The 24,934-nt window shown below is 38.7% G+C and overlaps 1 protein-coding gene across 2 annotated transcripts in view; it reads right to left on the bottom strand.

Moving 5' to 3' along the window:
- Positions 1–23,815, bottom strand: part of FoxP (forkhead box transcription factor P) — a 1,057,401-nt gene extending 1,033,586 nt beyond the window's left edge. For both annotated transcript variants that reach the window (XM_083117436.1, XM_083117437.1), the window contains exon 1: positions 23,741–23,815. The gene's annotated coding sequence lies outside the window, so the exon portion shown is untranslated. The remainder of the gene's footprint in view (positions 1–23,740) is intronic.
- Between the last annotated feature and the right edge of the window lie 1,119 nt (positions 23,816–24,934).

Raw genomic sequence — 24,934 nt, 5'->3', positions numbered from 1 at the left:
AGCTACATTCCATCACCGAAGCCCGTTGCTAACAAGAGATACGATGGCTATGATCATTTCCCTACTTTTGACAGCATCCCTGCGCCACGCTGTTATCGCCTTGACAATTGCAAAAGTCGTACTAAAGTAAGATGTGTAAAATGTGATCGTTATCTTTGCCTCTCACCAGATAAAAATTGTTTTGTTGCCTTTCATGTCAAGTAGATGTCTTACTTTGTAATAATGAAACAAAGTTTGAAGACTTGAAGTAAAGTTTGATAGGTAAATACGTGATCTGTTGTATTGAAAAGATTATAATGTAAATAATTGACACTTACTATATGTGGTATACCAAAAAATCTTACAAACTGTAATTAATGTAAATATATTATTTACCCTATAACTACAACCATGAATATAGTCATACCCACACACACACACAAACATAAGTAATTAAATTGTCTTTCTCTAATATAATACCGGACTGTTCATTTTAAAAGTAATAATTATATGGTACATTATGGTAGTAAATAAGTCCTAACACTCACTATCGTGAGGGTACTTTTTCTAGAAAACTAGATGTGGCAAAAAAATTTAATTACTAAATTTGTGTTTAGATGCACCCAAACATCAATAAAATTCAATTTGTGACAAATTATTCATCAGAAATCTCTCTTCGGTCGGAAAGGGATAAAGTGAACTTAAAAACATCAAACTTACACAGACTTCTGTACATTAGTGCAAATGTGCCGAAGTACTATTAATTTTGAAAAGTAATTTAAAAATTACAAAAACAGAAACAAATGTCATAATCCTTAGATCGTGCCAAATAGTTTTTATTAGCGCATATATTTTCATAATGGATAGCGTAACACCTTTCGAAGCTAGAAAACATAGGTTTGAATCTCGGGTTTCTAGTGGTTTCTCTTTTAGGTGAGTCATTAATATAGAGAGGAATAAAATGAAGCATGGACAACTAAAGTACAATTACAAATACAAGTCAGCTAATTTGCATAAACTGGGTAGTGACAATATAATCGTCTCAAAGTTATCTTGTACGAAAGAAATGATACATGTATATAATGTAGGTCAGTTAACTAAATATTTACGTGTGTTTAATTGAGCTTTGGTAATCTGTAAACAGGTTTAAAATATCTTGTGAACGAAGTTGATGTCAATTCCTTGCCGATGAGATTTGTTTGTTAAAGAATTACGTCAATCCTCGTGATGTAAGCCATTGTCTTTCACTGTCATCACGAAAAATGAGTTGAAATTATTATTAATATTATTATTATGAGCGAGAGATAAATATCGAATGTGCTGTTAAGAATCAACGCCTTGCAGCAAATCACTAGGAAAAAAGAATAAATAGTAGTATATTCTCTGGTGGCGAGTTGAAAGACGCTAAACGAAGTGTCAACGTATCCTGTTAGGAGAAAGTAGCAAGAACATCTGACACATCTTGAACGACAATGCCGCTGTTAATTGGCCAATCAGAATGTCCTTTGATGAACAGTATACAGAAGAGATTATGCTCGCTGAGCATAGGAAACATCCCAGCCTTGCGACTACGTGACTGTCTGTCACGATCGCAAACAAAACAAGCGTGACAGATTAGGCAAAAGGGGAAGAAAGCGTTACGTATACTAGATCTGAAGTGTGGGAAGAATATACTTGCGACTCCTGCTAAACATTCTGGTCGCAATTTCAACAAGACTATGCTCACTTATATCTCAAAGATGCTGTCTTCCGATCCCTTACGTGTAAGTGGACAGGGATGTTACATTTTCCATCACACTTTTCGGTGACATTCTGTCACACAGAATTACCTTAATTGCAGTAGTCAAACGGTAAACAGTGACATGGAAATCTTTAAACGAGCTATGACAACGGTGATGAGGACACACAGCCGAGAAAGAACAGAGATTCCGCTTTGCCCAAAGTTTCGACCGCGTCAAGATCCCACCACTAACGGCGTAAGTCAGAATGTTAACAACTCTGAACACACACTTTTCTTCTTTTAGTCACCTTTTACTGTCACCTTTCAGAAACCAAACCACCTGCATTTGCAAGGTACCTTCTTTACACAGTGAAATGTCAACACTGAATTTCAAACTTTAGTGCTTTACTTCTATTTTGATTGTCTAAGCCTTGAATTACATCATCATCATCATCTTGAGTTCTGTTCCTGCCAGTGACTCTGAACAGGAGCTGGACTGATAAAATAAGCATCAAAGAAAAAGATGTGCCCCCCTGTACTCAAATGGAGTAATTGCCTTGTTCCAGTGGTTTCACTACACCTGAATATGGAAGTAAAAGGATGATAAGTTCGCTTATGGATAAAGGCCTCCCCGATGGCGTAATGGTTACGATGTCGCCATGTAATCAAGGGGTATCGGGTTCGATCCTCTGTGGGGGCACATTGCACAGTGTTTAGAATTTCACCTTAAGCTGTAGGTCCAATCCCGATTAGCCTATCTGAACATAAATTTCTGGTAAAAGTAACTTATCAATATGATTAACACATCATTTTCATCTCTGAAGTACAAACCATTCCAGAAATAATTTGCTAGGAGTACATTTGGGAGGTAGTACCACACCAGAAGCATCCTTTCCCACAAAAATTTCCATCTCACAGAAGGCACACACTTCTTCATATTTTCATGAAATTGTACGAAAGATAATGTGAAAGTGCAAAAAGTGTACGTGATCCTTATACTTGTTTATCTGCCATTGTATTGTTAAAATCAAACTTAAAAACTGAACTCCGTGTTACGGTAGCCTTTGACTGCCTAGGCCTGGCAAGCTGTTTTTTCATTGAGCAATGTGTGGTCGGCGCATCACGTCAGATTGCCGCTAATTTCTGGATTTTGAGACTAGAGTCCGCTACAGTTGCTTTCAAGTAGCTCTCCAGTTGTCCCGATGATGCTGGTCACCGAAATTTTGGAGCTCCCACTGGAAATTTAAACGCAAAAACGCTAACCATTCGACCGTGCGGGAGCTCATGCTCAAATCAAAGATATATATAAATGTCACTTCAAAAGTACGAGTATGAAACGTATTTTTATATTTACGTCACTTTCTGCACTTTTGTATAATTGCGACGATGAGGATGAGTGACGATATGATTAAATTGATGAAGGGACTCAAGGAACACCAGCGCTCACGACGGCTAACCTAACCTAACCCGGGAAATTAGGTGGCGCGATCGAAAGTCGACTACGTCACGCTCTAAGTCACCGAACCGGCAGGGTGACAACACCAGTACGGGCCTATACTGTATTTTTGTAGGTGAAAGACATAGACGAAAACAGGAAATATTCAATCCAAATTTGTAAACAACAAACCACCATGTCGGTTCCTTCAGATTACAGGATCAACAAACAATAAAATACAGAAAGCAACAGGAATAACATAAAAACATTTAACTCAAGAACTTAAATCAAAATTATATACAAAATCTACATACATACTACGTACGTAACGGCATTAGGTAAAACAATTGGAAAGGTTTAAGTCCGCTCTTGCCACATGCAATTTAATATCACCTATTTTCATTTTTTTTCTTATAGCATTCGGCCTCTCCGATGGCGCAGTGGTAGCTTCGTCGCCTTGAAATCAAATGGTCCCGGGTTCGATACCCGGTGGAGACACATAGTGGTTCGGATCCCACTTTAAACTGTAGGTCCAGTCCCGATTAGCCTTTCTGTGAATAAGGTGGACTTCAAACAACAATTCAATCAATGAATCTTATAGCATTCGATTAGTTTTTTAACAGGGTGTCTACCAAAATAACAAATCGAAAATTCTTGACTTTTTCATGACCTATTTTCTTAACATTTATTTAATGGCCCCATACTTAGGTACAGTTGGAAATTAATAAAATATATAGGTCACCCTGGTTCCTGTAATTTTCCCCTTCTCGGTTAACCTGGCGGGACAAATAATCGACCTTGCATAAGCAATGGAAATATCAATTACGATAACAATTAGCTTGGCTTATTATGCAACACGTTCACCATATGCCTTTTGTTCACGTGTTGACTCATTTGTTAATTCACACGTCATTACGCTGCTCTTACACGCATGATGTAAGCCTGCAGTAACAGCTAAATAAAGTACGGCATTGAGAATTGCAGTACCGAAACAGGAGATAATAGCGTTTGTACAGTAGGCGGGAAGAGAGGGTGGATTAATCTACATTTGTAGTAACGGACGTAAACCTACTAATACAAGAAAATATACAGTCACGGTAAAAAGAACTTGCGGTTAAAATATACAAACTACAGAAATATGAAAGAAAAATGTAATCGAAATATTAAAAAATAGTGGTGCGTCATCACATTAGCTATATGACCTAGTCAGATAAACAAGGAAAATCTCATTCTTGGAACATAATCGAGACACATGCAAGAACCTACAACTCCCTTAATCTTATGATGACAGCTCGAAACGAACGGAACAGTAAGTCACTAACGTGTTAACATTAAAAATTTGTGAGGTATGGTTAATCGGTACGGAATGATGACGGTATTTGATTCTTGTTATTTACGTCGCCGTTCGACCGCATTCGGCTAATCGCGACAATGAGGATGGGTGATGAATGATGAAATTGATTCGAGCCTGGGGCCCATGGTGTCGTAGCGTGTTGTGCTAACCTTTCCGTCACGAGGTCGTCTACCGTACTGAAATAAGGGCGGTCTTTGGAGCTGCAGTCCTTGCCGCTCTTAGACGACATTGCCCCATCCATTTTCCTGCAGAAACAATAGTTGACATCTGAAAGCGTTGAAAATCTTGTCCTTCTTTGTTGTCTTAGTTAAACCGACCAAGATTAACCACTCTCGTTTGAGCTGGGGTGGGGGGGGGGGGGTAAAGGTCGTCATACGCTGTCACGGAGAATACTACCGTGGAAAAAAGCCCGGGCGTATAAGGCTTAATGCAATTGTTTTATACATATTTCCCATTACATCACTTAGTGCGTCTTTACGTGCATTCACAGTACATAAAGACAAACTTGCCGATGTCACTTGTTTCCAAGATATCCGCGTAGCGAAAACACGCAACAATAACATTTTCTAAAAAAATGGTGTGAAGAAGCATGTTTACATGCAACATGTTTGTGCACACATAGTATTATGAATCCAGAAAGAAATCTCATAGTGGGAATGACCCTTTAGGGAAACCTCGGAAAAGATCGTTATGATGGCTGTTGTGGGTTCAACCCGCAACACCACACCAAAAATAGTTACTCTAATTATTGTCATATTTCCGTAAATTATCCCACCTGATCCTACTCACTCACTTACTCAAGGTGGGAGATCATACAACCAGTTACGGGATGACGTGTGGTCGGCACGACGAACCCCCAGTCGTTGTAGGTATTCATGGCCGGGTTACGCTACTCATCGTAGCTTCCCACTTCCCTCACGATGGTGGGTGGCCACCGGTCCCATACATAGGCCGAAATCTCAGGAGAAATATTGTTACGCTTCCACCAGGAGACTCGAACCTGCGCTCGTCCAGTAGCAGGAGCCCGAAGCTTGACGCCCACTGAGACACGGAGAAACGCCGGAAAAGAAAGCAACTGAACTTCTGTTGTCTGCTTCTAGTGAAATCAAATGGTGTAACGCCCATTAGGGGGACCTTATTGATAACATTTAATTGGAATTAGCAATTTTTTTTTAAAAAAAATTTGATAGTAACGAATGACAGACACATTGAGATAAGAGAGAACAAAACACAACCCTATAGATAATTGTCCCTATTGTGGGTGCAGGCACCAGAACGTTGTCAGTCTGCAACGAGAAAAGGGAAGAAAGAAAGAAGGCCACCTCTTACATCCTCAAAGGAAAGCATCCTACGTTAATAGACAATTTATTTGTAATTCTCGGAGGACTGCATTACATGTGTAGTACAAAAATTTCCAATTGAGGAAATCCGGACTGGTGAGAAGCCAGCTATGTTTCCTTTGTCTCGTATTTATTCTGGTGCACCTGACATAAAACAGTAGACGACCCTCTTCCTCTATCGTTTGTCCTCATATATTGCATAACCTTGAACGCTGTTAACGTCCATCTAGCTTTCTCCTGGCTGTTTCTCCAAAGAACTCCTAAAAAATTTCCAAGCAATTATTATTGCATTTTCACTTCTCTTTGAGTATTGATTTAATTCTGATTTCTCGCTCGAAAGCTAATTCGATAACGGCACTCTCCTTCTCAGATGCATAGATTGCAAAAAAGAAAAACTAAAGAAGAATAATATTCTGTCCACGTCTGTACAGGGAATACTATCGGTGCAAATGACTTATTCGCTTATTTCAATATTCTTTGTACACTCCTGTTCAGATAAAGTGGCACATTCTTCAACTGGTCAGCCCTATAAAGTGTGCCACTTTATGTGACCAGGAGTGTACACTACAAAACGACAAGCAGCTTGTGACATCATAGACTGTACTATACCCAGTCCAAACAGAAAGATTTTGCATAAAAACTGTGTGTGGTAATGGTTGTTGGTTTGGTCTGATTTATTGGCATCGTATTTCCGATTCCTTAGGGTAATCTCGACGATGAACTTGACTGATAATTAGATTAAAAACAAGCATAATTGAACATCCAGTGACCTGGCAGGAATTCGGCCACCAAAGTGGCTAGATCTTATATGAGAAGACCTTCCCTGCCGACCACTGTAAGAAATTATTACCATCCAGAGAATAAGCTTTGTAATGGAACGGACTTGAGCGATCACAGTTACTTGAGACAATTGCTTGTTATGTGTCACTAATAGAATGGTAGGGATTCTGTCAATCATCATGCGAAGACAAATTTTACGACAGATATCAAGCAGGCCAAATTTACAACCAGTTAGACTGATAGAGAAATCAAGTTCCAAGGAACCTGCAAGCATCTGGATTCTTTGTCAGATTTTCTTTTCTGCTCTGAGTGCTAGATTCTGATTTAACTCTGTCAAGAGAAAACATTATACATAACATTTTGCAGTATATCACATGAACATCAACGCAGTAACTATCCATTTACTGGTTTATGCGTGTGTTTGGGAACAAAATTAAAAGTAATTCTGATAAAGAGTTTGGTACAGAATATAAATGCAGCCAGGAAAATGTGTCTGGCAAAGAAACTTGTTTCAAGTCTACTTAAGAAAGATAAGTTACTCGCAAAACACCTACAGCTTAAAGTGGGGTTTCAGTTACTTTGCAATGTGACTCCGTGACACCTTAGTTACAATAAGGAAGAGTTAACCACTACGTTGTAGCAGAGGCCCGAGATGTGTCCGCAAAAGACACCAAAGAAAAGAAAAACAAGCTTTATACAGCAAGAATTTTTAAAATGATGTGATATTCCATTAACATAATATCACCCGAAATTTTCAGTAAACTACTAATAGTTTAGCCGCGGCTAGCAGGTCAACCATACACTTCGTTAAGTGTTTCAACAATAGTAATAGAACGTTTAGTGGAGATTGGCCTTCAGTAGAATGAAGCTTCAAAACTTTATGGGGCAAGTGTCACCACGCTGAGCTCGAGGACAACAAGACATGTGTCATTTTAATATTTTTCCAACGTTAAGGTCAACAACATGCAAAGGGGTTTGTCAGAGGTCATATATATATATATAAAGTAATACATAATAATAATATATAACTACACACAAACGTCGCATATCTTCGAAATATCATGTTCAGAAAAAACTGAATTTTCTGACGAATTTTAAAAATCTATCCAAAAGATAGATTTATCCTAATTAGAAAATAAAATAATTATGCTCGGCTCACGATATTGCCACAAAACGTTCTAGGTTCGATTACCGGTCAGAGCATTCGCTTACATGTTTGTCTTTTAATCGATCTCATCCATTCATAATCACTTGTGTGATCAATCTAATGAAGTAGATAAGCAATGTAAAAATCCAAATCAGATCGTCTAGTTCCAGTGGTAATAATAGTAGTTGAGTAGTATGATTAAGCAAAAGATAATCGTTTAACATTGTTAACAGCATGTTAAAATTGCTGGCATACTTCATATGGATCATTACAATACAGAATCATTGAATACACGCCATTATACTTGAGCAATTTAATAAAACCAGAGAGACTCATACGTTCATGTTGATGAGGCTACAAAGTTTCAAATAGTTTTGCAGAATTTCTAGTACTTTAGTGAATATACACACATGGATGGACACGTTAAAAAGGTAAAGCTACACCCTGCACACTGAGTTTGTGTTTTTGCTCTAAGTCCACTTTGTACACAGATAGGCTAATTGGGACTGAACCTACAATTTAAAGTTAGATCCGAACCGCGATGTGCTTCAAACGGGTATCGAAGCCGGGAACCCTTGATTCCAAGGCGATGACGTCACCACTACACCATCGGGGAAGCTCCCCTGCGCATTGCAACATGCCGTGAAGGCATATGGCAGACATGTGAAGGTAGAGCCTCACACGTTCACAATTTCGGACATTTATGGAGGTGATATGATCAGCACCACGGTCCGACCGCCTTTACCCCAACCTCCCCCTCACCAGGATTGACCTCAGGTACATATTTATTAGAAACATGGTGAACCCCAGACATTGCTTGAAAAATTCCTATTTGAATTCATCCTGGCCGTGAATCGAACGCGGGTCTCCCTAGTGCCAGTCAGATATCCTACCGACTGGGCCACCGCGGTTGCGGGCGGACATATTATAGACAGTAAAAAATAAATAAGTAAAAAAAAAAACAGACAATGTCCTCAGAGTATTTTTTTAAAAAATTTGATTTAGAATCGGATTACTGCAACTTTGACAAATAGTGAAGATGAGGATGAGTGATGATATGATAAATTTTATGAAGGGACACTCACAAAGACCATCCTTGCCCAGGCCTGGACTCGAACCCGGGACCCCTATCGTCGTAGCGCGCTGTGCTAACCACTCTGCCACGGAGGTCGACCTCGGAGTAATAAATGGACTGAAAATGCAATGTATAAAGATTGCTAAGGGACGTATTTTTTTCGCCACTAAATCATAAACACCCATGAAATAAACAGTGATAATGAATGTATTTACAAAAATGAGCACACGCGCATTGTATCCAGTTACACTTCTTGTTATCTTCTTGTTGCAAGTTTTCAGACCATAAAACCTTATTGGAAACTCGTGTATGAGATCTTATTTTTGCATGCAAAAGTAGAAGCTGAACAGAAGCGAAAGAAACGGTAATCCTGCCAGAAAATCACCAATCGAACTACTGCTTTTAATAATTAAAAAATAAAAAAACTGTCTGTGCTTTAAGACCTGCATAGAGACTATGGTTGGCCAATATTAAAAGTACCTCAACGTACTTATAGCTTAATATTGCCCCAATTGGATCTCTTAAAACGCATATCAGATTCAAAAATATCAAAATTAGAAATAAATGCATTCGGACAATACTAACTGACAAAAAAAAACAGATCAAGTTTTCAAAACTACTTATAAAATGATTACCGTCGCTATAAGACTTGATTCTCTGGGTTTGGTTTTCCTTTCCAGACAAATTACTAAGAAAACGTATTAGTTTCTTTAAAAAAACTAAATGAAAGAAAAATCTCAACAATTAAGGAAATTCAATCCACCCAGAAATAAGGCAAATCCAAATTAAATTGATTTCCAAAAGTATATAAAAAAATATTTAAAAAATGCGACTTTACTCACTTACTTCAGACAAATGCTCGGATGACACCATCAACGAAGGCCACAGGTGGATCCTTATAATTTAAGCTGAATGTATAACATATTCATTATAATATCTGACATGTCAACGCAAAAGGACCGCATTCACAAAGGAAATCCACGCTCGATGAAAACATACTAAAATTTCTACTAAATTGGTTAAATAGACTCAATAGCATTTACCAATCTTACAAGTTACGTAGTGCTTATTTCAGGTGCAGATAACACAGAATCAAGGTAGTGTTTGTTGCTCTTATCATTCACCATTCCTATTCATAATTTCGCCGGACCCTGTGGCCGAGTGGTGTCGACTTCCGTGGAGGAGTGGTTAGCACAGCGTGCTACGACGCCAGGGGTTCCGGGTTCGAGTCTCGGGTAAGGCGTGGGTATTTGTGTTTGTCCAAATGATTAAAACTGAAAATTGAGATAAACCGAGAAATGAAAAACTGAGAATAAAGTGAGAAACTGAATACTATATAAAAAAATTGGTTATCACATCGCGCTGCAACGCCAAGGGTCGCGGGTTCGAATCCCGGTCGGGCTTGGTTGTTTGTGAATATCCATTCATCAATTTCATCATTTCATCACTCATCCCCATCTTCGCAAATTATCCAAGAGGCACAAAACGCGAAGTAAAATAAACTAAATCAATCATATTCATATTTTCACTTCTTATTTTGCCTATCGGATAAACAAAATGTACTTAATTTCCAAATTCCAGGTTAATGTATTAGCAACATACTTATGAACGGAATAATACAGAGAGAAACAAGATAAACTACATGGAATTATTGAGAGAGGGATGCAAAGTCAGGAGAAATTTACGAGGGATTTGTTTGGAAAAAACAACAAATTCTTAGAACTGACATCATTTTCCGTTCAAAACATTGCACCGTGCATTGGGTCTTAATTTTTACCATTATCTGGCTTGTCTGCTCGAAAGATACATATATTTAATATAATATTTAGCGGCAAAACAACGGAAATTTTCGTCACATTATCACCAGATAATTCGGATTGTTAATTTGCAAAAATGTTTTTGTTGCTATTTTCCACTCATTTTTCCTTAAAGTATTACTTCTAATCCAAGCTAAAATATACATACGTACGTATTGAATGAAATTTGTAGAGAGGCACTCAGAGGGGCAATGTATATCCTGATGGCCTGCTCCAACTTGAGATAAAGTTTCAGCTTGCAATTTATTCTTGTTTTGGTTCCACAATAGAATAGAAAAATGTTGTGCAAGGGAAAATTGAATTTAGAACTCATTTTGCCATGACCATGGCGTGTCCAGGACGGGAAGGGGAGGGGGGGGGCAAGTTAACTAACTGTAATTCCATAGTTGTTCGTTGCTATTATTTGTTTGCATTTGGTAAATTAAGGTAGCTTTTCTACCTGTTTGGGTTTATCGCAACGATGAAATGGATGAAGCAATTGACACAATCAAACATCCATGTACTGGATGAGCTTCGCCGCTAGATCGTGAGCCGAACACTCAACGCGTTTGGCCACCGAGGCAACTACAAATTGTTGACCGTTCATGCACGTGCCGTACGTAAAGGGTGGAAAGGCACAGTTTTGTCAAGAATATGCCAAGCTATCATCTGTTTATTTTTCGGTGGCAGTGTTTTTGCTTGGACGGACGATTCGGTTTACAGATAGAACAATGATGGGGAAGGCAGGATGCCTTAAATGCTTTTTCCCCTTCCACACGGCAAGTGGGCCGAAGTCAGATTACAGTAATAAAGGTAGGAAGGAACCCGAAGAGGAGAAATCGATCGACACCATGGCGAACGGCGTGATTTCAGAACGTTACCACACTTTTGTTTTCTCTGCGTCTCCCTCCGTTCCTCTCTTCCTCTCCCCCCTATGTTTGTGTGTGAATGTGCGTGTGCGTGCGTGTGTGTGTGTGTGTGTGGAAGAGAGAGAGAAAGAAAACCACTTGATTTCACAGCGCCCAGACAAGACTTTGAAGTTCTCGAAATGGTATCCATTGCAGGTACTAAAAGGAAACAGAAACGTATCTGGTTTACAGAGTCATTACATCGGAAGTGGAGGAAAATAAACAGTTTTCTCTAATCTGCTACTTAACTCTTGTGGTCACTTCCAATATATTTCCAGAAATTTGGAAATCAAACACATATTCAAAAGGAAATGGATTCGATGCAGTGACTATCACACTCGCGCTGGAAAACAGACTGATAAGAACTGATTTTGTTTGCCCCTTTTATATTTGTAGCACAAAGATTTCTATTTCCGTCATGTTTTCTAACGTTGAAATATACTTCTTACAAAAAGTTTGGAATATTGTTATATTAGGCTTTAGGTGATAGGCACAGCCTTGGAACGCAACAACACATGATATCTGTCTGTCTGCTGGACATTCTTGTGTTCTCGCCGACATATGCCACTGTGCCTATCACCTATTGCCTAATAAAGTGCGTTCGTTTTGGTTTTAGATAGAGATAGCACGTGAACAACTTTGAATGACTCTCATAACACAGGTTAGTACTCGTTATGCAATATAAATATAATTGTCTACATGCTAAAGTTATGTGCGTAAATAAGCGAGACGTTACGGGACGAAAATGCCGGCATCTGCGCCATGTCACACGCTATCTCGGCCCAGAGCCAAAACGAACGAACTGTATAATAATATTCCCAACTTGTTGTGCCTAATATAACAATATTCCAAACTTTTTGTGAGGTGTGTAGTAAACCTGGCCGTGATCAACATAAGGGGTTGCCGTAGAGTAGTGGCTAACACGCTGTATCAGTATCAATTGCCGGTCTTTGACGCTTACGGGAGATTTCCCACCGAAGTGGCAAGTAACACGTGTTGTGTATAACTTGATGTTTTCATCAATCGAATGCCTACCATGCCGCTAGGGTGTCAAACGTAGATGTGTTCCTTCCCAAGTGGCACGTGTATCGTGTCTCGCTTGGTCGTGTAAGGGGTTACCTTCTGGTGAGGCACCCAAATGTCAACCAGTCAACGAGCCAACGAGGCTCTGGCGTCTGGACCTGCGGCCAATATAATCCTCTGTAGGGCTGTGTGTGTTGTCCTGTGTTTTGTCCTTATATGTGCTGAGTACTCCTTTACAGCCTCAGCTTTTAACCCAGGTAAGAATATTTTAGTCCCCAGACACGTGTTTTTTTTTTTTTTAGTTATGGTAAGGGGCTGGGGGTCCTGTATAATGTGACGTATGCAAAATAGCCTGAATGCTGACGCACCCACAATTTTCAATTCAATCAATCGTGTGTCGCTTGTCACTTTGGTGTGAACTCACCGAAGCAGTGGGATATGAAGTTTGTTGGTTTTCGACTAAAAATGTTATAATCTGGACTAAATGCTTGACTTTCAAGCATTCATACAAGTACGGTGATCTTCCCACGAATGGTTAATATTCAAGTGTGTGCTGAGAGCTACATAATATGACGTAGTGACTATTTATCGCAGGCTTCCAGTAACAATTCAAAGCTACACTTGACTTTTTAATTTTCTTTTCGAGTCAAAAACATTTCCGGGTACGGACCTACGTAAGTGGACAATGAGGGAACGGGCATCGAAAAGCATTTAAAGGCATACGGTATCCATTGCTGTCACAGATGATTGTTAAAAAATATTTGAATTCTTTCTTATTCAACTTCGCTTTTCCGCCGCCTTAGGTTAATCACGGCAATGAGCACAATAATGATTAGATGAAACTGCCAGGACTCAAACACAGAACCTTTTGTGCTGACATGGACATTGCAACGTATGAGATATATATATATAGATCAAAAGTACGTTCCTTTCTGTGTTTGTTCTTAAGAGGTCAGAAGGCGAGATTTAAAAAAAATGAAAATAACATTTAAGCCAACTAAGATAAGAAACTGCAATAAGAATATAACTGATAAACATCGTAGACTCACGTAAGATACAACAACTTACACTATAGTTAGTAAGCTGTTTACGAACTACGTCATGCCAACCGGTGATGTAATTACTAAGAATCATGCCACAAAGAAACAGATAATTAATGTCCGGGTATAGTAAAGCAACTCCATAATTAATGTCCGGGTATAGTAAAGCAACTCCAACTCATGTTATCGCAAGCTGAAGTAAGTTGCGCAAGAAATAAACAAAAACAAAAAGAATACGGAAGTTCCGAGCGTGTAAACGTGCTCTTGCTTCGTTCGGAATCTCGCGATCGTCGGTTCTAACCTCATGTACAGGAATGTCGCCAGCTTAGGGCTGACCTACACGGGCGCTTACGCTCGAAGTAGAAATTCCTAGGTAGGAGATGCTTGGTCGAGTTTGGGGGGGGGGGGGATATTACGTAAATGATCCTAGTTAGGGGGTTTACACAACTTTTCTTGTCTGGGGAGATGACATCCCCCGCGATCAACACCCACTTCGAGCACTGTGGGTGCTTAAAATGAAGTATTCATGACGTCGCGTTAACGTCAACTGAACAAGTCATCGCTAAGAGACAAGAGATGGCCCTCTTTCAAAGACACCAGTTACACCAGAAATACAACTATCTTCCACGTAGTACACCCTGGACCATTTGGTATACTAGCGAGGTTCTGGCGTCTGGACTCTCAGGCAGTCGAATCTTCTGTGGGACTTGTCTTGGTGTATTTCCTCTATGTTTGTGATTGTCCCTTCATCCATTCCATCTTATAGCCATTCATGCTCAACTTCGCAATTAACCAAAAGTGGCAGAAATGGCAAGTAAAATAAACTATAATAATAATAACCCGCGGCGTAACAGCCGGCGAGGGCCAGGGCCTATCATTCAATCAGTTACGAGGTGGCGTGTGGTCAGCACGACGAACTCCGAGTCGTCGTCGTAGGTTTTCTATGACCGGGTTACGCTACTCATTCATAGCTTCCCAATTTCCTCACGATGGTGGGTAGCCACTGGTCCCATAGAGAGGCCGAAATCTCCGGAAAAAGTTGTTACACTTTCTCCCCCAGGAGACTCGAACCTGCGAGCGTCCCGTTAGACCGCACGGCTACGGTGCGAGACAATAAAATAAACTAAATCATATTTTAAAAAAGCTAACAGAGCACTAAGAAATGGAGGCAGGTTTGGGGAAGGGGGAGAATGACTAGCAAGGAGATAAATGTCTTTAGCGAAAATTCATCCCCACGGAATATCAGTACCTTTCGTACTAAGTAGTTACACCAGAAATACAACTATCTTGCGCAATGCTTTTGATTGGTTTCACTAACGTCATATGTTTGTAACATTAGTTTAATCGGGACGTGAAATACTGTGTAAAAATGATGAGGAAAAAAAATACTCCCTCTGTCCCATAATTATTGTCCGGTACAATTTTGTTTGTTGTCCCATAATAATTGTCCGATAGGCAAACTGTGACATTGGTGTATACAGAAGAAGAAAATTAAACACGGGAATGAGTCATACAACGTTATTACTCAAGGATCAGTACAAATTGGCCGATCAAGTATCCAAAAGAACATAAATAAAAAGTCACCATTTTGGCATACCGGACTATAATTATGGGACAGAGGGAGTATGAAGCAGTGCTCATGTCCGTGGTTAAAGGTACCAAACGAGCATTCATCAAGAGTGATTGAGAATACAATGGAGAAACCATAGTTAGGATGGTCAGTCGTGCGGTTTGGAACCGCTACCTCCCCATTTGAATTCGTCCGTCATTTTCTTACTTCTTGAATTAATACTGACAATGAAAATATATGAGCCATGGCTGACCAGGGTTTGAAGCTAGGTCCTCTAGCTTCTTAGCACGTTATACTAACCACTTCCTCACGGAGATCGGCCTTAAGTTTTCATAGCGATATATGTACGAACACACCCACATACATGCATACATACAGCTATATATTTCAACATATGAAATAGACAAGAGACCACATTCAAAGGAACAGTTTTTACCGAGTCTTAACCCAGGACCCTTCTTTCGAAGTACGTCACATTAGCCGCTATATCGTTGGAAATTGAAATTATGTCGATCGATTTCGCTTCTATTAATAGCAAACTAATTTATAATATTCCTACTTTTTCAATACGTACCTTATAAAGATCCAAAGCATCGGATAATTATGTTGAACATTTTGTTATGGACACTGACGTTGAATATCGTGAACATTTTCCCTGTAATCGTCAAGGCATTTACAGTGGAACCCTTAATACGTTTATGCCCGAGCGACTCAGGGAATAAAATTATAATTGGTGAAGTAGTAAATGTAAGGCACATGTTACGATGCGAATTTTAAAAAAATATCGTGTAAGATTTAATATAATTTTCAGCGCCAGGAAGAAAGGGACGGATACCAGAAAAATAATACATACAGCTCGTAATCATTACCTAGCGAATACCGTACTTAACACGGAAAGTACTCTATCACAATCGCATGACAGTTAAATTCGAGTTTGTTGCCCCCTCCACCCTACATGGATTCAATTAATAGATTGAAGAACATCGTGCAACGTCGTATGTTCAAAACTAAATTTTTAAACTATGATAAAGGCAACGCATTTCTACAATAGGATTATTTCATTTCTTTTACGTTTTTGTACATTCATAAAGAGCACAATCATTTAATGTTTTCTAAATTTGCTTTTCACAACCGCCACCAGACAATGCAAAGTGAAAATGTGATTTGAAAGTCATTCTTCCTGTACACTTTGGAATGCGACGTGGTAAAATAACAACGAATATATAAGGACGCGAACTTAATAAACTGATGTATAACACTTTGCTCATTGAGCCAGTAAACCCATTGACTACGCCACAAGTTTATAAATAATATCCAGGCAAAGTTGAAGAGACGAAGGAAAATACATTGTGCCGTTAGTGGGCTATTGACAGAGGTCAACAAAACTTACAGCACGAAGTTCTTTGTCAAAACAATTTCAGTTAGAAAAATATACCACATTGGTACTTTGCTTTCCTAATAATACTGTTACAGTTCCAACACATAGGTCAATAACTACGTACCAAATTATTGTGTAGTGACAAAACAATTGTCGACTTATCCCAATTTTATTGCACGCTGTGGCCATAAAGTTTAATAGTCTTCCTTACAATAGATTTATAAGTTAATGTCTTAAAAAGTGTCATAACTTGCTTAAAAACCGCGAAACAATTCAAATACTTTCGTTAAATAATATTTGTCAATGTCTCATTTTCGAAGTGCGTATCTTAGTGCGTACACTTCATGTTATATTGGTTGCACTGAGAAGAGTGGTTTTATTGGTTTATGTGGTTCATAAACTTAACTCTAGAGAGGCTTCCCGATAGTGCAGCCGGCGACGGTGTCACCGGGGATCATGAAGTCGATTCTCGGTGAAGACAGTAGTGCGGACCCCACTTTAAACTTTAGGTTGAGTCCCAATTTACCTATCTGAGCATAAGGTGGTCTTGAAACATTTTTTCCCCCAAACCTTTTCATTTCTAGCGTCAGCAAGTTGTTTTGCCTTTTCGAATTTGAAATTTGTTACAAAAAAATTCTCGTCGTCATTTACTCGGTGTTATGCGTAATTTGTGCAATGCAATTTCTACAAAGATGTACGAAAAGAAGTATACAAATAGTAATTTTATAATCTAAATTGTCTCATCACATAATAACGCTTAAGAACATGAATGCAAAATTTATTTTCAACTCTTTCACACTGCTTCCGTCAAACTATCCAAAAAGAGCATCGAACTAAATGATCACTTACTGAAAAGTTACTATTCGTATTCCATTTAATCTTAGGGTAGAATTTGAATTTGATTTGATTTTCTGAAAATTGTAATCTCTGCGTAAATAAAAAATAACGCTCGCCTATAATTTCTTAATACAACGTCTGCTATAACGTCATATACATATACATATGTATATATGTATGTATATGTAGGTAAAGATAAAGTAAAAGGTAAAGTTCTCCCCTGTGCATAGCACCACGCCATGAAGGCGTATAGGGGGTGTGGGGGTAACGCCCCACACTTTCTTGATCCGGTCGTGAGTGGGGGTGATGTGATCAGCATCACGCCCCTGACCGCCTTTACCCCCCAGGGTTTCCCCCAGGTACCCATGTTATTCGACGCTGGGTGGGCGCCGGGGCCGCTTCCATCGTTAGAAAAGTTCCCGGATTTGAACCGGCCGGGGATCGAACCCGGGACCTTTAGCATGGTAGTCAGACGCGTTACCGACTGAGCCACCGCGGCCACCATGTATATGTAGGCTATTGCACTTTTGCAACATGCACTTTACATCAGACTCACATTAGCTTGTAAATCGCCATAGTTGAGGGAAACAATCACACACATTCAACAAACCAGTTTCTTTGCAAAGACCTTTCACCACTCAACCAAAAATACAATGCTACTTCAATTAAAATATTATATTGTAGTCATTAAAAACAAAAGTCCACTCAAAACAAACTGTGCAATTACCAAGCTGGAGGAAAAAAAGAGCGAAAAATGCCCCTCCGATTTAGTGTGGGCTGCAGTTGTATGGAGTTTACATATCATAATTTTAATGTCTATTGCAAACCGATAAACTCGTCAATGCTTTCTCGCCAGTTCAATCTCACCCCCCAACCTTTTCAAAAATTCCATCTGTTAGATTGCTATTACACATGGCAAACCATTAAACAAGTATTTGATCAAATGGAAATATATTTGATGAGAGACTTCCGATGCTATTAGCTTAAAGGTAAATATACATGTTCACACTCTTGCGTGATCGCATCGATTTTGTTCAGAGGAATTTCTCTTCCATGGCAAAATGAAAATTGAATCATATACATTGTACCAATGATTATCAGCTGTGTAAAAATGAATCCCTGGTGGCTGTCAGCGACCTACAGAACTAAATATTTAAACCAACCAGAAACAATAGTTTGGCGTTTGATTTGCCGATCCTCAATCAAATCCACTTAATTCAATTGTGCGAGAAGAAACATTTGAGTTCTAAAATGGTCGCTTTTCTGCCTACATGACCTCCGTGAAAATACGACAGCAGAGAAATATGATATATCAAGACTAGAATTACGCCAATGAGAAAAATAACTTTCGAATTGATAAGAATAACAGCAAGAAGAGTAAAGCACTTGCTCTGGATAATTATTTCCCCAAGATACTTGGAAGCAGCCAGAACATGCTATTGCTATTTCTCCCACAAACCGATATTCGTCAATCATTATTACTTTCCAAACTTATGTTTTCTTGACGTTGTTGCTATTAATCCAACATAGCAATTAGCAATATGAAGCAATGAAATAACCGAATCAAATTTACTGTCATGGAATATTTTAAGTCTTCAATGTTATATGTAACTTTAGATCTCAGAATAGCTCCACCTAGTATTTTAGTATTATTTATTTGTTGTTTTGTTGATACCCAATACTGGCCGCTATTATCCTCTTTGCACATAGATGTACGAATGTGTGTGTGTGTGTGTGTGAAACACGCCATATATATCCTTACTTCAATAGAGATATGGAAGAGAATTAGATTTCAATTCATCACTAGGTTCCAGGGCAATATTGCATAATTCTAATAATATGAAATACTGGTACAGTCACGGACACTTATGGTTCTAGGAATCCCATTGAAAATATATGGGGCTGTTACAACCCAGAAGCGTTCGTGACTGTACAATTTATTGTAGATGTCTTCAAATCAGATTAACCACATGTCCAAGAAATTCACATTAAAAAAGTGTATGTACTATTTTCACAATATATACAAAATTGTTACAGTGAAACTTAACAATAATCAAATCATGTGGGGGCCTCCCCCATGGCGCAGTGGTAGCGTCATTGCCTTGTAATCAAGGGGTCCCGGGTTCGATACCCGGTGGAGGCACAAGTGGTTCGGATTCCACTTTAAACTGTAGGTCCAGTCCCGATTAGCCTTACTGTGCATAAAGTGGACTTAAAACAGCAACTCAAATCATGTTTCAGGCTCAAACCCTCGTTAAGGCATGATCAATTTCACTGGTTGATCATTAACTCTCATTGTTACGATTAACCCGTAGATAGAAAATCGTCGTAAAATAACCTATATAAAAGGAAAGACTAGCTAATCTAATATTTAGACAGTTCTAAACAATTGTCTAGTCTAGTGACTGAGCAATGCTGTTTGTGACAATGGTCATGTCTATGCTAAAGTATGCAACATCTGGGGGGAGTGGTTAGACTTGTTCGCTACGACGTTACGAGTTCAAAGTTCGAATCCAAAGAAAGACAGATACATATCATCACTGTAGCGATTAAACTAGATAGGTGTAAAATCGGTGCAAAATGCCCGAAAGATAAATATATTAGTTGCAAGTGAAGTTGTTGTAAATTCAATGCTAGCATCAAAGCCTCCCTGAACGTAAAATAATGTTTTCATGATTTGTGTATCATTATTGGTTGCTTGATTTTTGATAATGCCTCTTATATGTTATAGATGTATTAACTGCTCGGGAGGTGAGAGGACATTGCATGGAAGCGTCTGTGGTCTTCATTAAATATTGTACAATCCCAAGAGTCTAGAATGGTTGAGAAAAATCACGGAAATACCTCTGTCACGATGGCCGACAGCTGGATTTTTAACCCGTGGTCTCTCCAAAATAAGAGTTCGTCACCTTAACCTGGTACCTCTATTTTTATGCATATGTATATACGGTATTGTTGGGGGAGGGAAGCAGGCAAATGTAGTTTTGAAGTATTCAAGTAGAACTTCTGTTACATTAAGAATTTTCAAGTATTTTATTATACGCCCAATTCCACATTGTTCCATACACCTCTCTTTGCCCCCAAGCAAACAGATTGCTTTGAAACGCCAGTTCTTTAATAACCTTTTAATGTCAGCAATGTATAAGTAATACATGTGAGCAAGAAGAGGAAAACATTTGCCCTGGATAACTATTGCTTCAAGATATCTGGCAGCTGCCAGAACATGCTATTGGAATTGCAAGAAAATTTTTATTATGTACAGATTAAATTTGCATGCAATTATTAGAAAATATAAACTTGGTGCATACGGTCTTGGGGCATTGCACTCGCTATGTGTACTATTCTTGGGGAGAATAAATGTCAATCTTTTGCATTTGTTATTTATAATAAACGATGCTACTATGTGTACGCACATCTTCCCTACAATCTCGAGCCAAATGTTGGGTCCGTACTTAAAACAAATGCAATGGATTCCCGCCTTTGTTTCCCATTTCTTTCTTACATTAAAAGATTTAGATTTGTTCGTCCCATAAATGTGCCAGAACAGAAGATATTAAAACCATTATGATATGATAAATATGAATACATTTGAAACTAAAAATCTAAATAATATGGCATGAATTTATTCTCAAAACTAAGAAAAATATGGTTATGGAGGACGCAAAACCTCTATTTTACAAAGGAAATTAAGGCTTATGGTAGTAATGTAATTGCAAAATTAGGCCCGTTCAATTACAACGCTTTCCTTCACTGAACAAAAAAATTACAGATATTCGAAATATAACTCAACTTTATCTTTTGCTACAATATTTCTTGAAATTTGTTAATAGTTGTTTAATGGAAACTCATGAATTCACATTTTTCAACTTCGATTTCTGGCGCGATATTTTAGATAAAGCATCGCTTTTCTGAATTGTAATCCGCTCTTCAGGTATTTACGAAAGAAAGGAGGGGGGAAAGAGAGGAGGGCCCGCATAGAACTGAAAGATTTAAATAATCGAATTCGTAGTTAATGATGTAGGTTTTTATTAAATTTCTTTCCTCTCCTACCTCTTTCTTTTTTTCAGAATTATTTACAGTGTTTAATCTTTACCGGGTTCCAACAAGCGAGTGAGCCAGGCTGGAAAGAGGATTTATTTGGCTCGCGACTGAGAAGGGTTATCCATGCAGAGACATGTCCCCTTAATACCAAGAGGCGGGGGAATCTACCATCTCTATTTAATAATAGGATTGGAGGTGCGGAGTAAACACCGAACGGATATCAGAGGATGCAGATTTTGCGACAGTTCGGCTTTACGAATACTAATTCTCCTTCCTTCATAAGCATCCCAAAGGATGCGAATTTTTATTTTCGCCCAGTTTCCTTTTGCTTTTATTTTGTAGCTTCTAAACTGCGTGCATTCTGCACGTGGATTGAGCGATGGCTTTGATACAGGGGGATTTTCGCGTGCGAGTTCGGACAGGAACCGCTAGGCGGCCTCCGAGCCCGGAACGCACAATAGGGGTAAGGGAAAAGAAAAAAAATGTTCCCGGAGTCTTTCTGATCACTTTACTACTTGGAAGTTGGCACTCGGATGGGGAAGAATGATATTGATTTCCGGGCACTACTGCATAATTTTAATAATAATCAAAATTACTGTCAACCTTTGCAATAACTTTATGATTTTCTAGTAATATATATATATATATATATATATATCGACACCCCCCACACATCTATACATACATACATATATGTACATATACATATTATATGTATGTGTGTAGATATTTACACACACATAAATATAAACAACAGAAACGCATGCACAAATACACACGCAAACAAGCTTACACATTTAACAAAAATTCCATTTCCATAATTCAATTTTAGATCTGTACCTAAGTGAATATATATTCAGATTACAGTAAACATTCAAGAATTTCTACTCCGGCGTAGGCGCTAGAATAATCGCCTGACCACTAAACTCAAGCAAGACACAAAGCTAAATTAATATAAACATGCTTCATGCTGTTGCTTGGGGTAGTGATTTTATTTTTACATAAAGTGTTCGTGGATAATATGTCCGGGAATGAAAACCATGTATTGTGAAAAGTGATCCAAGGAATTACCATTTCACACTCGGTGGAGAAACATGCCGACTAAAACATATCGAAATTAAACGACGATTTATTTAAATAAACGAGAGGAGCACGTTCACAAACGAAAAACTAAACAAGAGTAAAACCGCAGAAGTCCTACTACATGTTCGAGTTATACCTATTATTTAACAACAATTGGCAGTAAAGTTACTGCAATTTTATATTCCTGTTAAAATCGATAGCGATTTGACAAAGACATAATACAGTTCTTAACCAATAAACTCCCCCCCCCCTTTCGTACGGTTAAATGATGGGAGTGTTTTCCTGAGAAAATCGAAGATAAATTTACAACTTCGTTTTGTGGTAGGCAATACGACGAAAGGTCAGAATTACATTTATTTTTTAAAAATATAAATAATTAAAAATATTAAAAATAAATTTGTCTCAATATTCATATTGTTTTCTTATTTACAAATATAAAAGAAAGTGTTGAAATGCAAAGAAAATAAACACGTGGAAAGTTTTAGTAAACATTAAACTTGCAGCATTTTTTGCAATTTTAGCAAACAATTAACTTGCAGAAGTAATAACCATAAAACAATAAAGCAATAACAACATTCCGGTATCTCTTGCATGGATCGTGAGCTTTAAAAAAATCAAACTAACATATTCCACGCGGCTACATTATTGTTCCGCATCTTGTTAAAATTTTCCGCCGTCGTGGTCGGAGTCAGCACAGGCGCACAGGTGAAACATAATTCTGCTACACACAACATTTGTCTCTTGTACTTTTGTATAAACAAAATATTGCAAAATCTTATACATACTCAACAAAATATGCCCCTTTTCGGAAGGGTTTCCGTGGAAACGTACTAGCATACGCACACTCGTGGACCGTAATTCGAGTCACATGGGTTTGCCAAGACAACGCGTGGACAAAAACAAAACAAATGACATAAACACTGGTCAACAAGTTGGACATGGACGAAACGGTGACGAATCTACTCGCGAATCAATCATGTGTGACTCGGTAAGACTCTCCTCATCTGTCACTTCATTATTATTTTGTCAGGAGAGCGTCGTTTTCTTTGCGCGAGCGATACGTATCAGCTGTGACTTCCCTGCTCTTACATCACTTCGATGTTTTACCGTCTGCCTACGTTGCTTCTGCCCTAACGGCTATCTGTACAGATATTCTAAACCATATAGAAACACAACTGCCTTTCATATTTAACTGACACTCACTACTGACAGAGAAACAACGAGAAAAACTTACCCGGCTCCGTGCTACACACCCCACACCAGTCTGGCCCGATTGAACGAGTCGCTTGCTAACTCTTGCCGCACAATACCAGCCGGGATAAATAAAAATAATATCGCTCCGCGCATGACAACACGAACTACTTTCGACGTACGAATCTCTTTCAGCAGAATATCAACCGGGAGAAGGGTCAATTTGACCTCCAAAACGCCCAACACTCAACTCTTCACGCTATCGTTCGATAAAGGTAGATTAACGCGAGCTTGATTCGTTCCGCGGGAACTACTTTCCTGCGCGGAGCGAGATGTTGTTATTGTCCGTTGTTGTGAGACATAAATGACGTCAGAAGTACCTGCAGAGTAAACATTCAGGTACAAATAAGCGATCCTACCCAGAAGGGGGAAACAAAAGACGGAAAAACTGTTCCGTGTGGGAAATTTCAGGGAGCAGCACAAGCAGACGAAAGTGCGACAGCGTAAAGCGCGGATGTTAGGCCTAACGGGGGGAATCGTAAATCGTCTGCTAGCCCTGTTCAAGACGCAGAACTCGATCGCGTCGTAGAACTTGTGAATAAAATCCGCTAACTTTGTACGCGTCGAACCTATTACCTTGTTCTTTGCTATTCAGACTTTTTTTAATGCGGCTTTATCGTAAAGTAGCTTGGCCGGAGTTCGGAAGAAAAACCATTGTTTCTAGCATGGAAATTTTAACTTCGACTGGCTCGAGACTTGATAGACTGCATGGTGCCAGGGAAGACTCATGTAGCCGGAGGCAAATCATTGTAACGTATCATGTGGAAAGAGTGGCTGGTCTCTTGAAAGATATGATTTATGAGCTCAAGACAAATTTTTATTACGGAAGATAGAAGTCAATTTAAAAAGTAACGTGAGCACTTAAGAAGTCAAACAGATGGAAAAGGGTTTTCGTTAGATTGTTTTTTTTAAAAAAAAAAACTCTTCAGAGAAACAAAAAAAATATTTTACGTCGCTACTGCTGTTCTTCTGTTTATGAAATAATTTGGCACATTGCAATCGATGCAATTTTGGCAAAAATGTTTCGGTAAAAGTTCACTTGAGTCCTCAGATGAGCTAATAGGGACTGGACCTACAGATTAGATAGGGATGAACCAATGTACGATGTGCTGGCACCCGGAATCGAGCTTGACCTGCCGTCCATTTTTCTTAAACTTGTTTCCTATATTTTAATTTT

This window comes from Lepisma saccharinum, chromosome 2 (assembly GCF_977018435.1).
Source record: "Lepisma saccharinum chromosome 2, izLepSacc3.1, whole genome shotgun sequence".
Classification (NCBI taxonomy): domain Eukaryota; kingdom Metazoa; phylum Arthropoda; class Insecta; order Zygentoma; family Lepismatidae; genus Lepisma; species Lepisma saccharinum.
The sequence above is the reverse complement of the archived record's forward strand: the minus strand, read 5'-3'. Positions and strand labels throughout refer to the sequence as shown.